This window comes from Eschrichtius robustus, chromosome 1 (assembly GCF_028021215.1).
Source record: "Eschrichtius robustus isolate mEscRob2 chromosome 1, mEscRob2.pri, whole genome shotgun sequence".
Classification (NCBI taxonomy): domain Eukaryota; kingdom Metazoa; phylum Chordata; class Mammalia; order Artiodactyla; family Eschrichtiidae; genus Eschrichtius; species Eschrichtius robustus.
The window spans coordinates 112981190-112997095 of NC_090824.1; the positions used below are offsets into that span (position 1 = coordinate 112981190).

General features: G+C 36.9%; 1 protein-coding gene across 2 annotated transcripts in view; it reads right to left on the reverse strand.

Annotated features, from left to right (window-relative positions):
* The window catches only part of DMXL2 (Dmx like 2), a 158636-nt gene that overhangs the window by 101338 nt on the left and 41392 nt on the right, over positions 1-15906 (reverse strand). The window lies entirely within an intron of this gene.

A 15906-nucleotide genomic window follows, 5' to 3' on the forward strand; every position in this document is an offset into this window, starting at 1 on the left:
GTTGAGGTGAGCGGGGGCTACTCTTCCTTGCGGTGTGCGGGCTTCTCATTGTGGTGGCTTCTCTTGTTGTGGAGCATGGGCTCTAGGCGCGTGGGCTTCAGTAGCTTGTGGCTCGAAGGCTCTAGAGCGCAGGCTCAGCAGCTGTGACACACGGGCTTAGTTGCTCCGTGGCATGTGGGATCTTCCCAGACCAGGGATCGAACCCGTGTCCCCTGCATTGGCAGGTGATTACCAACCACTGCACCACCAGGGAAGCCTGGCAAATTTTAAAATATGTTGAACTGAATGAAAATGAAAGCAAAACATAAAAATTTGGGGGTTGCAGCTACATTAGTGCTTAGAAGGAAATGTATAGCTTTAAATGCTTACATCAGAAAAGAAGAAAGGTCTCAAATCAATGGTTTAAGCTTCTACCTGAAGCATCAAATAAGAGCAAAGAGAACTCATATTAAAGAGATATAAAGAAGAATAAAAACCAATGAAATAAAATACAAAGATTATAGAGAAATCAATGAATCCAAAAGCTATTTGTGAAAAGATCAATAAAATTGATAATCTATCTAGAAAGACCAAAAATATTTAGAGAGAAAACACAAATTACCATTATCAAGACTGAAAGATGGGACCTGGCTACAGATCCTACAATATGTTAAACCCCTCGAAAGACAATTTCAAAAAAAAATTGACAAAGGAAGAAATAGAAAACCGGAATAGCTCTACATCCATTAAAGATGCTGAATTCACAATTTCAAGTCTTCTCACCAGAAAACAAAACCCTAAAACTACAACTAAAATCTGAGACTCAGGTGGCTTTACTGATGAACTTTACCAAACATTTAAGGAAGAAATAGCACCAATCCTTCACAAAGTGTTTCAGAAAATTGAGGAAAAGATCTCATTGTATAAGGGCAGTATTATTACCGGGATACCAAAACCAAAGACATAAAAAAACTATACAGGACTATCTTTCATGAACAAAGATGCAAACACCTTTAAACCTAATCCATCAGTATATTAAAAAAAGACAAATCATGGCCAAGTGGAGTTTATCCCAGCAAAGTGAAGTGGGTTTAACACTGGAAAAATCAATAATTGCATTTCATCATAGTAACAGAATGAAAAAGAAAACCTACATAATTATCTCACTATATGCAGGAACAGCACTTGACAAAAGGAAACACTAATTCATGGGGGAAAACAACACTCTCAGCATATAGGAATAGGAAAAATAAAAGGGAACATATACAACATGATCAAGTTGAGTGACTCTACAATAAACCTACAACTTACATCATATATAATGGTGCAAGACAATGCTCTTCCCATAAAATTGGGAGCAATACAAGAACGTCTGCTCTCATCAATTCTACTCAACATTGTACCAGAGGTCCTAGTACTTGCAATATATTGGGTAAGGGAAAAAAATAAAAGGTATACAGATTAGAAAGGAAGAAGTAAAACTGTCTTTATTCACAAAATCCTAAGAAAACTACCCAAAAAGGCTGCTAGAACTGATAAGCAAGGTCATAAGACTAAGGATCAAAATTCAAAAATCAATTCCATTTCTATATTTAGCAATAATTAGCAATGTAATTTCTGTAAATACCTTTTACATTAGGAAGATAAACTTAAATTGTGTACCCTGAAAACTGTGAAACGCTGCTAAGAGAAAGAAAACCTAAATAAAAAGAGAAACGTACCACATTCGTAGATAAGAAGACCAAATGTGGGACTTCCATGGTGGCGCAGTGGTTAAGAATCCGCCTGCCAATGCAGGGGACACGGGTCGATCCCTGGTCCGGGAAGATCCCACATGCTGTGGAGCAACTAAGCCCGTGCACCACAACTACTGAGCCTGCGTTCTAGAGCCCACGAGCCACAACTACTGAAGCCCATGCACCTAGAGCCCATGCTCTGCAACAAGAGAAGCCACCACAATAAGAAGCCGGCACACCGCAACGAAGAGTAGCCCCTTCTCGCTGCAACTAGAGAAAGCCCGCACACAGCAACAAAGACCCAAAGCAGCCAAAAATTAATTAATTAATTAATTAATTAGTTTTTTAAAAATTAAAAAAAAAAGACCAAATGTTACTAATGTACAATTCTTCCCAAATTGTTCTATAGAGATACAACGTAAATAAATAGCATCAAAATCACAGCAGGCTTTTCTGTAGAAACTGACAAAATCTGTATGGAAATCAAAGGACTGACACCACCAAAAATATTTTAAAAGAAAAGTAAAAAGTTAGAGGAAACTACTTGTTTTTGGAACTAACTATAAAGCCACAATAATCAAGACACATATTATTAGCATAAGGGGATATATACACACACATACACACACACACACACACACACACACACACACACACACACACACACACACACACACACACACACACACATATATATCACAATGGAACAAAACAGAGAGGCCAGGAACAGATCCACACATGTATGGAAAACTGATTTTCAACAAAGTTGTCTAGGAAATTCAATGGAGAATGGATTGCCTTTTTAAAATGCCACTGAAATATCTTGATATACCTCTGGGGAAAAACTGACTTCAAATCAAATGCAAAAAAACCACCTCAAAATGTAAAAGTCAGGGGCTTCCCTGGTGGCGCAGTGGTTGAGAATCTGCCTGCCAATGCAGGGGACACGGCTTCGAGCCCTGGTCTAGGAAGATCCCACATGCCGCGCAGCAACTGGGCCCGTGAGCCACAATTACTGAGCCTGCGCGTCTGGAGCCTGTGCTCCGCAACGGGAGAGGCCGTGATAGTGAGAGGCCCGCGCACCGCGATGAAGAGTGGCCCCCGCTCGCCGCAACTGGGGAAAGCCCTCACACAGAAATGAAGACCCAACACAGCCAAAAAATAAATAAAAAATAAATAATTTTAAACAGCCCTGCCAATGATCCTAAAAAAAAAGTAAAAGTCAAAACTATAAAACCTCTAAAAGAAAACATAGTAAAATATCTTTGTGATTTCAAGGTAGACAAAGATTTTTTAAATCTAGGCCACAAAAAGCACAAACCAATTTTTAATAATTGATGTTGGATTTCTTCAAAGTTAAAAACTTCTGCACATCAAAAGACATTGTTTAAAAAAATAAAAAGGCAAGTTACAGACTGGGAGGAAATATCTATAATACATTTGTCTTTCAATTGTAGTAAATATACAAAGAACTCTTATAATTCTATAATAATGAGAAAACAAACCCAATTTTTTTAATGGGCAAAGGACAAATAAACACTTTACCAAAAAAAAAAGTATACAGACAGGCAATAAGCATGTGCTCAACATCATTAGAAATCAGAGAAATACATATGAAAACCACAATAAGACACCACTACCCAGACTATTAGAATGGCTAATATTAAAAAGGCTGACAATGCCAAATTTTGGCAAGAAAGTGGAGCAACTGATATTATTCAATTGTTGGTGAGTATGCAAAATGGTACAACTTTGGAAAGCGCCTGGTACTTCTTTGTAACGTACCATGTGACCCAACAATTCCACTCATAGGTATTTTTTACCCATGAGAAGTGAAATGTTTATACAAAGACTTGCAAATGAATGGTCATAGTAGCTTTGTTCATTTTAGCCTAAAACTCCATACAACCTACATGTCCATCAACAGGTGAATGGATAAACAAATTATGATATATCCATATAACAGAATACAACTCAAATAAAAAGAACAAATTACTGATGCACACAACATAGATGAATCACAAAACACTGTGCTAAGTGCAAGAACTCAGACACAATAGAGTATACTACACAATTTCATTTACATACAACTCTAGTGAAGACAAATCTAATCAATAGTGTTAGAAAGCAGAGCAGCTATTTATTATCTGGAACTAGGAATAGGAGTAAGGGTTAATTGGGAAGAAGTAAAAGGAAACCTTTTGAGATGATGTAAGTGTCCAATAACTAGATCATGGTGGTGATTACATAGGTCTCTAAATTTGTCAAAATACACTGAACTGCACATTTAAAAAATAATTTCATTTTATGTTAATTATACCTTTTAGGTTAATTATACCATATAAAGTTAATTATAAAAAAGACATAACAAGATTTATATAAAAGGATGTTCATTTTTAATGGCAATAGAAAAAAATTAGAACCACTAAATGTTCATTAATAGTTATCTGGTTAAGTTAAACCATGGTATACATTCATTCATATAATGGAAAATTATGTTGCCTTTAAAAAGAAAAGATATATCTGTATTGACACATCAATCTATGATACAGTAAGTGAATAAATCAGCTTAAAGAATATGTACACACACACACTTCTGTATGGTTTACAAAGGCATCAAAAAGTCTAAAAGAATATATATTAAACAGAGAACAGTGGCCATTTTTTTTTTTTACTGGGGGTATGGCTATTTGGCTGGAGATTTTCATTTTCTCTGCATGTTCCTCTTAATAATAAATACATATTATGTTAAAGAAGTAAAGATATTCCCATGTTAAAGGGGGAATAAAGGTCAATAAGCCAATCCTTAAATAACCAAAACACTAAATCTAGGTACAGAGACACGCTCTCAAGAGGAGGAAAAGCTTCAGGGAACATTCTGTAGCCAGCTGCTTCCCTTCCTGCCAAAATCACCCTCCTCAAAAATTCTTCTCACCTTAGCCCTTAGAAAACCCAGTTTTCTTCTCAAAAGAGTAATCCTCTATTAAAGAAAAATGGTTTTGAAAAAAAAAACAAGGTATTTTAAGTTACATTCAAATTTTAAAAAATAGAAATTATATAAAGTGTTCAGATACAAACTTCATAAACATGAACAGTATTTGTTTTTATTGAACAAATATAATGCTTTACAATTTTCAAAAGTTTCACACACATGATTTCATATAATCCCATAATAACCCCCTTTTTAAAATCCCCTACCCCTACATTGCCCTCTCCCACTTCCCTCTCCACACTGGTAACCACTAGTCTGTTCTCTGTATCTGTGAGTCTGCTTTTTCTGTTTTATTCACTAGTTTGTGGTATTTTTTAGATTCCACATATAAGTGATATCATACAGTATTTGTCTCTCTGACTTACTTCACTTAGTGTAATGTCCTCCAAGTCCACCCATGTTGCTGCAAATGGCAAAATTTCATTCTTTTTCATGGCTGAGTTGTATTTCATTGTAGGAATATACACACACATACCATGGAGGGCCCAAATCAATAAAATCAGAAATGAAAAAGGAGAAGTTATAACTGACACCACAGAAACACAAAGGATCATAAGAGACTACTACAAGCAAATATACACCAATAAAATGAACAACCTAGAAGAAATGGACAAATTCTTAGAAAGGTACAATCTCCCAAGACTGAACCAGGAAGAAATAGAAAATATGAACAGGCCAATTACCAGTAATGAAATTGAAATCAGTAATTTTAAAACTCCCAACAAACAAAAGTCCAGGACCAGATGGCTTCCCTGGTGAATTCTAACAAACATTCAGAGAAGACTTAACACCTATGCTTCTGAAACTATTCCAAAACACTGCAGAGGAAGGAATACTGCTGAACTCATTCTATGAGGCCAGCATCACCCTGATACCAAAACCAGACAAAGGTATCACAAAAAAAGAAAATTACAGGCCATTATCACTGATGAACATAGATGCAAAAATCCTCAACAAAATATTAGCAAACCAAATCCAACAATACATTAAAAGGATCATACACTATGATCAGGTGGGATTTATCCCAGGGATGCAAGGGTTTTTCAATATCCGCAGATCAATGTGATATACCACATTAATAAACTGAAGAATAAAAACCATATGATCATCTCAATAGATGCAGAAAAAGCTTTTGACAAAATTCAACACCCATTTATGATAAAAACTCTCCAGAAAGTAGGCATAGAGGGAACCTACCTCAACATAATAAAGGTCATATATGACAAGCCCACAGCTAACATCATACTCAACAGTGAAAAGCTGAAAGCATTTCCTCTAAGATCAGGAACAAGACAAGGATGTCCACTCTCACCATTTTTATTCAACATAGCTTTGGAAGTCCGAGCCACAGCAATCAGTGAAGAAAGAGAAATAAAAGGAATACAAATTGGAAAGGAAGAAGTAAAACTGTCACTGTTTGCAGACATGATACTATTCATAGAAAATCCTAAAGACACTACCAGAAAACTACTAGCGCTCGTCAATGAATTCGGTAAAGTTGCTGGATACAAAATTAATATACAGGACTTCTCTGGTGGCACAGTGGTTAACAATCCACCTGCCAATGCAGGGGACACATGCTCGAGCCCTGGTCTGGGAAGATCTCACATGCCGTGGAGCAACTAAGCCCGTGCACCACAACTACTGAGCCTGCACTCTATAGCCCACGAGCCACAACTACTGAGCCCGTGGGCCACACCTACTGAAGCCCAAGCGCCTAAAGCCCATGCTCTGCAACAGGAGAAGCCACCGCAATGAGAAGCCCGAGCACCACAACAAAGGGTAGACCCCGCTTGTCGCAACTAGAGAAAGCCCGCACACAGCAACAAAGACCCAATGCAGCCAAAAATAAATAAATAAATAATTTTTAAAAAAATAATATACAGAAATCTGTTGCATTTCTATACAGTCACAATGAACTATCACAAAGAGAAATTAAGGAAACAATTGGGACTTCCCTGGTGGTCCAGTGGTTAAGAATTGCCTTCCAACGCAGGAGACGCGGGTTCAATCCCTGGTCAGGGAACTAAGATCCCACATGCCATGGGGCAACTAAGCCCACGCATTCTAGAGCCCACACGCCACAACCAGAGAGCCCATGTGCCACAACTACTGAGCCTGCACGCTCTGGAGCCCACACACCACAACTAGACAGAGGCCTGTGCACCGCAATGAAGAGCCCACGCGCCGCAATGAAAGATCCCGCGTGCCGCAACGAAGAGCCCACGCGCTGCAACTAAGACCCAATGCAGCCAAATAAATAAATAAATAAATATTTTTTAGAAAGAGAGAGAAGTTAAGGAAACAATCCCATTTACCACTGCATCAAGAAGAATAAAATACCTAGGAATAAACCTATCTATGGAGGTAAAAGACCTGTACTTGGAAAACTATATAAGACAGTGGAGATTTGAGGAGAGTGGCAAGCTCTGAGAGCGCATGGAAGCTCTGTCCCCTTTCCCTATACCTACCCTGCGCATCTCTTCCATTTGGCTGTTTCTGAGTTATATCCTTTTATAATAAATTGGTAATCTAGTGAGTAAATGCATTTCCTGAGTTCTGTGAGCTGCTCTAGCAAATTAATCAAACCTAAGGAAGAGGGTCTTGGAAACCTCTAACTTATAGCCATTGGTCAGAAGTATAGGTAACAACCTGGGCTTGCAACTGGCCTCTGAAATTATGTGTGTGGGAGGGCAGTCTTGTAGGACTTGTGGGGGAGGAAAAATACTTCCCTCTAACTTTCTAGATTTTTCTGGCTGTTTAAGAATTAAATTGACATGAGACAAATTAACAAGAGAAAATCAAATTGAATTTTATACATACTGGAACCCCACCCCACATATAAGAGAGGTTCAAAGACAGAAAGGTCTAAGCCATTCTAAGCTAAGGAATGGGATAGGGTCCTGGGGCTTCCAAGGACTGGAGGGTAATTCCAGGACTATAAGAAGAAGAGCAGATGTTGGGTAATTAGATGTTTGCCCTGCCATACGGATGGGCCACTCAGAAAAAATTTATCTCTGGTAATAACTCTTTTTCTGGGAAAGACCCTCAATTAAATTCTTCTAGGTAGTTAAGGGAGGGGCAAAATTTCCTCTTGAACTCACAGGGTCTCAGTTGCCTTTAGTTCAAAATAATCCTTATGCAAAAGTGGCACATTTGGGGAAAAAAAAAAAAAACTGTAAGACAGGGACTAAAGAAACTGAAGATGACAAAAACAGATGGAAAGATACACCACATTCTTGGATTGGAAGAATTAATATTGTTAAAATGACCACACTGGGAATTCCCTGGTGATCCAGTGGTTAGGACTCCACGCAATCTACAGATTCAATGCAATCCCTATCAAAATACCAATGGCATTTTTCACAGAACTAGAACAAATAATTTCAAAATTTGTATGGAAACATAAACAGAATTTAAATAAACACCTAGCAAGCAAACCAAAAAAAAACAATTCTTGAGCTGAAGATTTAATCAGGTATGTCTTGTTGGGGGAAAAGGCTCTTTAATAAGTAAGACTCTATGCTCAGTTAAAAAGTTAAAATACTCTTGAGCCCTCTAAAAATTTAATTTACCACACTTATTAAAAATAGATCTTGAGACTTCGCTGGTGGCAGAGTGGGTTAAGAATCCACCTTCCGATGCACGGGTTCGAGCCCTGGTCTGGGTAGATCCCACATGCCGCAGAGCAACTAAGCCCAGGCGCCACAGCTACTGAAGCCCACGCACCTAGAGCCCGTGCTCTGCAACAAAGAGAGGCCACCGCAATAAGAAGCCCGCACACCACAACTAAGAGTAGCCCCGGCTCGCCGCAACTGGAGAAAGCCCGCGCACAGCAACGAAGACCCAACGCAGCCAAAAATAAATACATAAATAAATAAATTTATTTTTTTAAAAAAATAGATCTTACCTTCAAAAGTACTCAATGAGCTATAATATTAAAAATCCTGAAGGTAATTGGATTTGAGTCCCCAAACACCTGAGCTGAAATTCTGTCATGTGTAGCAGAGGCGCTGGAAAATGCCTTCTAGTGGTAGATTACAGTGACTCAGTTATCCACTCTTTTCTAGATTCTATTCCCATATAAGTCATTACAGAGTATTGAGTAGAGTTCCCTGTGCTATACAGTAGGTTCTTATTAGTTATCTATTTTATATATAATAGGATATATATATATCCTTGTGCTATAAAGTAGGTTCTTATTAGTTATCTATTTTATATATGTCAATCTCAAAGGCATTCTTATCTTTCCCTCAGAAATGTGAAACACTTAGCTCTTAGGAGAATTGAACATTAAAAGCTTAAGGGAACGTGACTAATACAATGAAAAAAAATACTCAATAATCAATTGCTAAGGCTGTGTGCAATAAAAATTCAGAGAAAAAAGTTATTAGGCATTATGGAGTGCACAAACAGAATCGCCTTTGAGGAGCTTAAAATCTAGTTGCTCCATTTAAGAGGACATACTTTTAGTCTTTTTACTTATTCTTGTCTGAAGCACAAAGGTATCTTTCAGATTCATTAGGGAGTTCAAATAATCAGAAGATGTTTAGACAATGAATAATGATCATCTTTCATGGCTCATTAATAGTTTTTAAAGCAACAAGTGACCCTGTCAAAAGACCATATATCCTAAAATAGTCTCAAAGTTTAGCCAGTTGTAACACACAGCAGAGGCAAACGTCACACACTGGGTGAGCAAAAGGAGATAATCAGAAACATTAAGAATGTATGAGGGAAATCGACTACAAGCCCTGTCATTCAGCTACAAAAAAATAAATTCTGCCAACAACCTGAGTGAGCTTGGAAAAGGGTTCTGCCCTAGTCAAGTCTCCAGGTCAGAATTCATCCCAGCTGACACCTTTATTGCAGCCTTTAGAGTCCCTGATCACGGCACCCAGCTAAGCTATGTCCGGACACCAAACCCACGTAAGCTGAGATAATAAACGTGTGGTCTTAAGTTGCTAAGTTTGTGGCAATTTGTTACGCAAAAACAGAAAACTAATACAAACTCCTAGTGATAGTGTTACAAGTAAAATTAAGGCAGGCAAAGGGAATAGAAAGTACAGTGGTAGGTGAGATGCAATTTAAAGGGGTGCTTTAAACAGTGACAGTGACATTTAAGAAGTTAAGGGGAAAAGCCACGCAGGTCTCTGGGGGAAGGATTTTTCTGGGTAAAGAGAGTAACAATTGCAATAGAAAATGAGGAGAAAAACTTGGAGACAGCAGCTATAAGCAACCCTTTCGAGGTGTTATAAGGAGGGCACAGAATTAACAGAAACTGAGAGAGAAGGTCAAGAGATGGTTTTTGTTATTGTTGTTGTTCGTTTGTTTTAGAATGGGCAAGATTATAGCACATTCGGTATGCTGTGCTGTATTAGTCAGCTCAGGCTGCCATAACAAAATACTATAGACTGGGCAGCTTGAACAACAGAAATTTATTTTCTCACAATTCTGGAGGCCAGAAGTCTAAGATCAGAGTGTCAGCATGGTCAGGTTCTGGTGAGACCTCTCTTCCTGGCTTTTTGACAGCAACCTGCTTACTGTGTCTTCATGTGGTAGAGAGAGAACAAGCTCTCTGGTATCTCTTCTTATAAGGGTACTGTTCCTATCATGAGGGCCACCCTCATGACTTTATCTAACCTTAACCTCCAAAAGGTCCCATCTCCAAATATCATCACTTTGGAGGGTTAGGGCTTCAGCATATGAATGGGGAGGGGGGACACAAACATTCAGTCCATAACATATGCTAATGTGATGCCCCAATGGAGAAGGGAAAACTAATTGAGAAGAGAGGAGAGCGCTGCAATACTGAGGTCCCTGGGTAAGCAAGGACAAACGGAATCTAGTCTACAAGTGGAAGAACTGGCCTTGTATAAATGCAGACCATTCATCCATGGCAACCCAAGGGAAGGCAGAACATACATGCACAGATGTAGGGAGATGAACAGATACAGGTAGGTGGTGGGAGTTTATCAAAGTTCTCTTCTGATTACATCTATTTTCTCACGTAAGAATCCATAGTACACAAATGCTAAAGTGGGAGCATGGACTGTCATATGGGACTCTACCAACACCCAATGGCATAGAGCTTCAGTTTAAAATACAGTAGCTACATAGAGACAACACACGGTGTTCACGCAAGGTGATAAGTCAGATCAGAGGTGCCTGCATAACACCATAAAAAAAAACAAAAAACAAAGAAAAAGACCCCGAAGGACTATCGCTAAATGAAAGGATGAAATCAAGAAAAAACCCTCTCTGAAAAGGAATATGGTAAGGAAGGGTTCATCTGCATCTGAACTCTGAGTGAAGGAAAAAGTCTCCGCTGGGCATCTGTAATGACAAAACAGGCCTCATGAGACCCAAGCGCACACTGTGTGGCACAACTTCCAAGCTGAGAATTTAGTTTAAACTGGGTGTGCCTCCAGGTGCCTGGCAGAAACTATATAAACCTTTCCTAGAAGAGTACATACTCAACCCAGGCCTCAAAGCATCCCTACGAATGCACTTGCAATAAATATTTTCTCAATGAAATACAAAGCCAGCTGATTTTGGTGCTGTGAAATCTAAAACATCTGGGTTAAAATCCCAGCTCTACCTTCTGACTATCTGCATTCTCAGGGAAGTTCTTAAGCTGCAGTTTCCCCTTCTGTAAAACAGTTGCCCCATAGGCTTTTGAAGGCATGGTTTCTGGTACGTAACTATCAACAGCTACCGGTCGCTATCGTAACAGTATCAGTAGTTATTAGTCTAAAATTACTGGTAAGTTTTACTTAATAATGCAAAATAAAAGTTGTCACCGCCAATAAAATACTTCTGCACCATCCACCACCACCCCAAAACAACTGAGCCTGACTCTAATCTATACTCTGGACAACCCATGAATCAAAAAGTGAATCACACTGAAAATTAGAAAAATTTATATTTAGAATAATAATAAAAATAATACACATCAAAAGTTATGGAATTTAAAAAATCTTATGGGATAAAGCTAAGCTTAAAGGGAAATCTATAGTGTTAAATGTATACATTAAAAACAAAAAAGGCTGAGAAAAACAAAAACAAAAAAGGCTAAACATCTAAAAAAGTTTGAGAAAAACTATTAAGTGTGCAATAGCATTACGTCTTTAAAAATGTACATACCTTAATATTTAAAAATACTTTATTACTAAAAATGCTAACCATCATCTGACAACACAGGGTTGAAACAAACCTTCACTGTGTTAAAAAACACATTATCTGCAAAGCACAAAAAAGCAAAAGCACAATAAAACCAGGTATACCTGTACAAAAAAGGAAAAATTATTTGCCAAGCCTCACTTTAACACAGAGATCTCATAAATCCTAAATAAAACATTAGCAAAGCAAATCCAGCAAGGACAATACATTACAATCAAGTTGAGATTATTCCAGAAACACAAGATTTATTTAACACTTGAAAATAAGTCCAACATATTTCATCTTATTAAATAAGAAAATAATGATAATATCATTAGATGCAGAAAAAGTATTTGCTCAGATTCAACATCATTTGTGATTTAAAAAAGAAAAATCCTAGCAATCTACAAATAAGAAGGAAACTTCCTTTATCTGAAAAGCAGTATCTATAGTAAACACCTACAGTAAATATCACACTTAATGGTGACACAGTGAAAGGCATCTTTTTGATACTGGGAACAAGGAAAAGATACCTACTCTCACCACCTTTACTCAACACTATACTGGAGGTCCTAGATACTGCAGAAAAAAAGAAGACACAAAACACTTAAGAGTTAGAAAAGATGAAATAAAACTGCCATTATTCACAAATAATAGAATTATGCACATAGAAAATTCAAAGGATCTACAGAGGACTTGTTAGAATTAATGAGTTTATTAAGATTGCTAGGTATAAACCCAATATACAAAAATTAATTGCATTTCTATATACCAGTAATAATTATAAAATGATACCATTCATATCATTTTCGACATCAAAAATATCAAATACCTAGGCATGAATCTAACAAAAGATATTTAGGACCTCTAGAAAAAATTATAAAACGTTACTGAAAGAAGTAAAAAGATCTAAATTAAAGACTATGTCATGTTCATAGATGAGAAGACTCAACTGTAAAGACGTCAATTCTCCCAAAACTGATCTACAGAGTCAATGAAATATCAATCAAAATCACAAGAGGTTTTCTGTTTGTTTTATAAAATTTATTATGCTCATTCTAAAATTTATATGGAAATACAAAGGGCCAAAAATAGATAGGATAATCTTAAAGAAGGAAAACAAGATGGGAAGACTTGCTCTACCAGATATCAAGACAATTTAAAAGCTATAGCAACAAAGGTGGCATTACTACAAGGAAAGACCAATGGACTAGAGAAAAGAATCCAGAAACAGAGCCACACTAGTATGGACATTTGATTTTGACAAAGGTGGCAATAAAGAGCAACGGAGAAACAAGAGGCTTTTCAACAAATTGTGCTGGACAACTGGATATCCATACAGAAAAAGTGAAACCTGACCTCTTCCTCAAACCATACCTAAAAACTATTCCACATAGGTTTTAGATCTAAATGTGGAAGACAAAAAATTAAATGTCCAGATTTTAGACCAGAGGTTCTGAGGTCTTCTGACCCAAGGCACCTGCAGATAGAATTCAAGATATAAAAAATATTTTTGATACCTCAACTGTATCCTCTCATGCCTTAGCATTTTAGTGAGGCAGTTCCAATTGACAGCATCTACATATCTTTGCCTGAGTTTTCCAGGAATTGTTTGTAAGTGCTGAGAATTAATGCTCTGCTCTCACCAGCCTTCAACCCATGTGTGTATGTGTGATGTGTCTGAAGAACAAGTGTGAGGAACATAATGTTGTGAGGACCACTAACTCCCAGAGTTAGCCAGAGATTTAATCTTGTTAATCACCTGCATGATAATACACTCTTTTTAAAGCACCTTCACTTCCCTGCCTCAAATCCAGTATATTTTTTTGTGAGCATTGCCCATATTAATTACTTGAACTCAAATCCTTGCCTGGGGGTCTGCTTCTTGAGAAACCAAGAAAACCAAGACCCAGAGTTACAATGAACTTGAGTAGGGGAAAAAAAATTACTTCTCTATTTTTGTAACTGCTAATTGAAGGAAATGCTAAATTTGTTATGAATATAAACATACCAAAATGATGTTAGCAGTACTTGTGACTTTGTCTCTAACAGAAATCACAGATGTTTTAATATTACATGACAGCTGCTGCAGATACCTCCAAATATTTTTTACATTCCTCACTACATTGAAACCATTATTTATTAGTTTACTGCTAAACCGCACATGATCACAGTCTTTCTGCCTATAATGTTATACAGTCCTCCTGTCTATAATGTCATCAACTATTGAGCAACTAACTATCTCTGTGCCAAGTAATTATTCAACCACAAAACAGTTGCGTGTTCTACAACTAAAGATTAACTCAAAAAGCCTTGGGTGAATTCTGATGTCCTTGGAAAACCTATCCTTGCCTTGTAAAGTATAATATGGAAATTTTAATTCATACACAACAACTAAATACAATTAAACTTTAACCTGTGATTTTTTTAATGTAATTTTTTCTTACTGAATACATTAACTAAAAAGTACATAATTGATATCATCACAAATTTATTTTTTAATATCTTGAAGGTATATTTCAATAACCATATGGTATCATTTTTATAAGTTCAAAACTATTCAAAAATAAAAATTATATTCTTTGGGAATTTACACCTGTGAAACTATTTTTTTAAAAAAAGCAATGAAATAAAACATAAAATTCAGGATTCTGGTTGCATAGGTGGGAGGGGAATGAGGAGATGCAAGAGGAAAATAGTAACCCATTAGTTTTATGTCCTTTGTCTCAACTGGGTAGTGGGTACATACATGTGCATTTGTTTAATTATTATCTTATATATAAGTTTTACATATATTCATTTTATACTTAGGAAATATTATGTATTTAAAAAGGAGCTTTCATAGAATCAGAAAAAATTCCTGAAAATCAAAAACGTGATAGCAGGAAAAAATTATTTCTAAGTTAAAGCTGAACACCCCACCCAGAATTTAAACAAAAAAAAAAAAAGAAGAGGGGATTAAAAAAAAGAAAATTAGAGGATCAGTATAGAAGGATCCACATCTGAATAAGGGGAGATCCAGAAAGAGAGAAAAGAGAACATGAAAGGAAGGAAATAACACAAAAGGAATAATATAAAATAATCCCCCTGAACTGAAGGACAAGAGTTTTCAGACTGAACAGGCGCATCAAATTGCCTGCACAAAAAAAGTCTTTACCCCTTAGAGAGACATACTAAATATTTATAGTTGACTGACCCATACCACGATATCTTGAAATTTTAGAACACCGGGATAAGGGGAACATTCTTAAAACCTCTACAAGCTGGGAGAGCATGGTCATAATGGCACTATACCTCTCAAACAGCAACACTGGAAGCTGGAAGGCAACAGAAGCATGATTTTTAAAATTCTGAAGGAAAATTAGTTCCAACCAATGCTATGCCCAATCAAATAAAGCATAACAAAGAAGAAAGAACTGTTCAGACTTGCAAGGCCTCAAAAATGTTTTTTTCCCATTCATCTTTTCTCAGGAACCTACTGGAGGATATCTCCATCAAAACAAGGAAAGAAGATGATAAATGATGTGAAGAAACAGGGAATTTAACAAAGGAGATGGGAAAAGAGAATCTCCCGAGGTTGGTAAAAGAAAATCCTGATATGAGAGCTCTACTATTTTAGACTCAGAGAACAACTAAGCCAGATTGGAGCAAAGAGAACAGACATTTCCAGGATACCTCCTACGTGGGATTATACTGAGAGAAGATCCAAAGAATGTCAGAGGTGTGGGGGATGAATTAGGTATATAGAAAACTAAGCAAACAGTAAAACAAAGTAATTATTAACACCAAAGTAATTATTCCATGAAAAATCTTTTATACACTCCTAATAATGTGAATAATAAATAGTGATTTTCCCAAATATTATGAGATGCTTATATCAGAAAGACAGGAGGAAGGGAAGTGAATATGTGTATGTGCTAAGTGGAGATGAGGTTGGGACATCAGCTAGAGAACTAAAGTCTCAGCCTCCATAGTAGCAAGGCCAGAAATGATACATAAAACCAAAAGGAAAAAAAATTTAAAAATTTAAAAATGGGA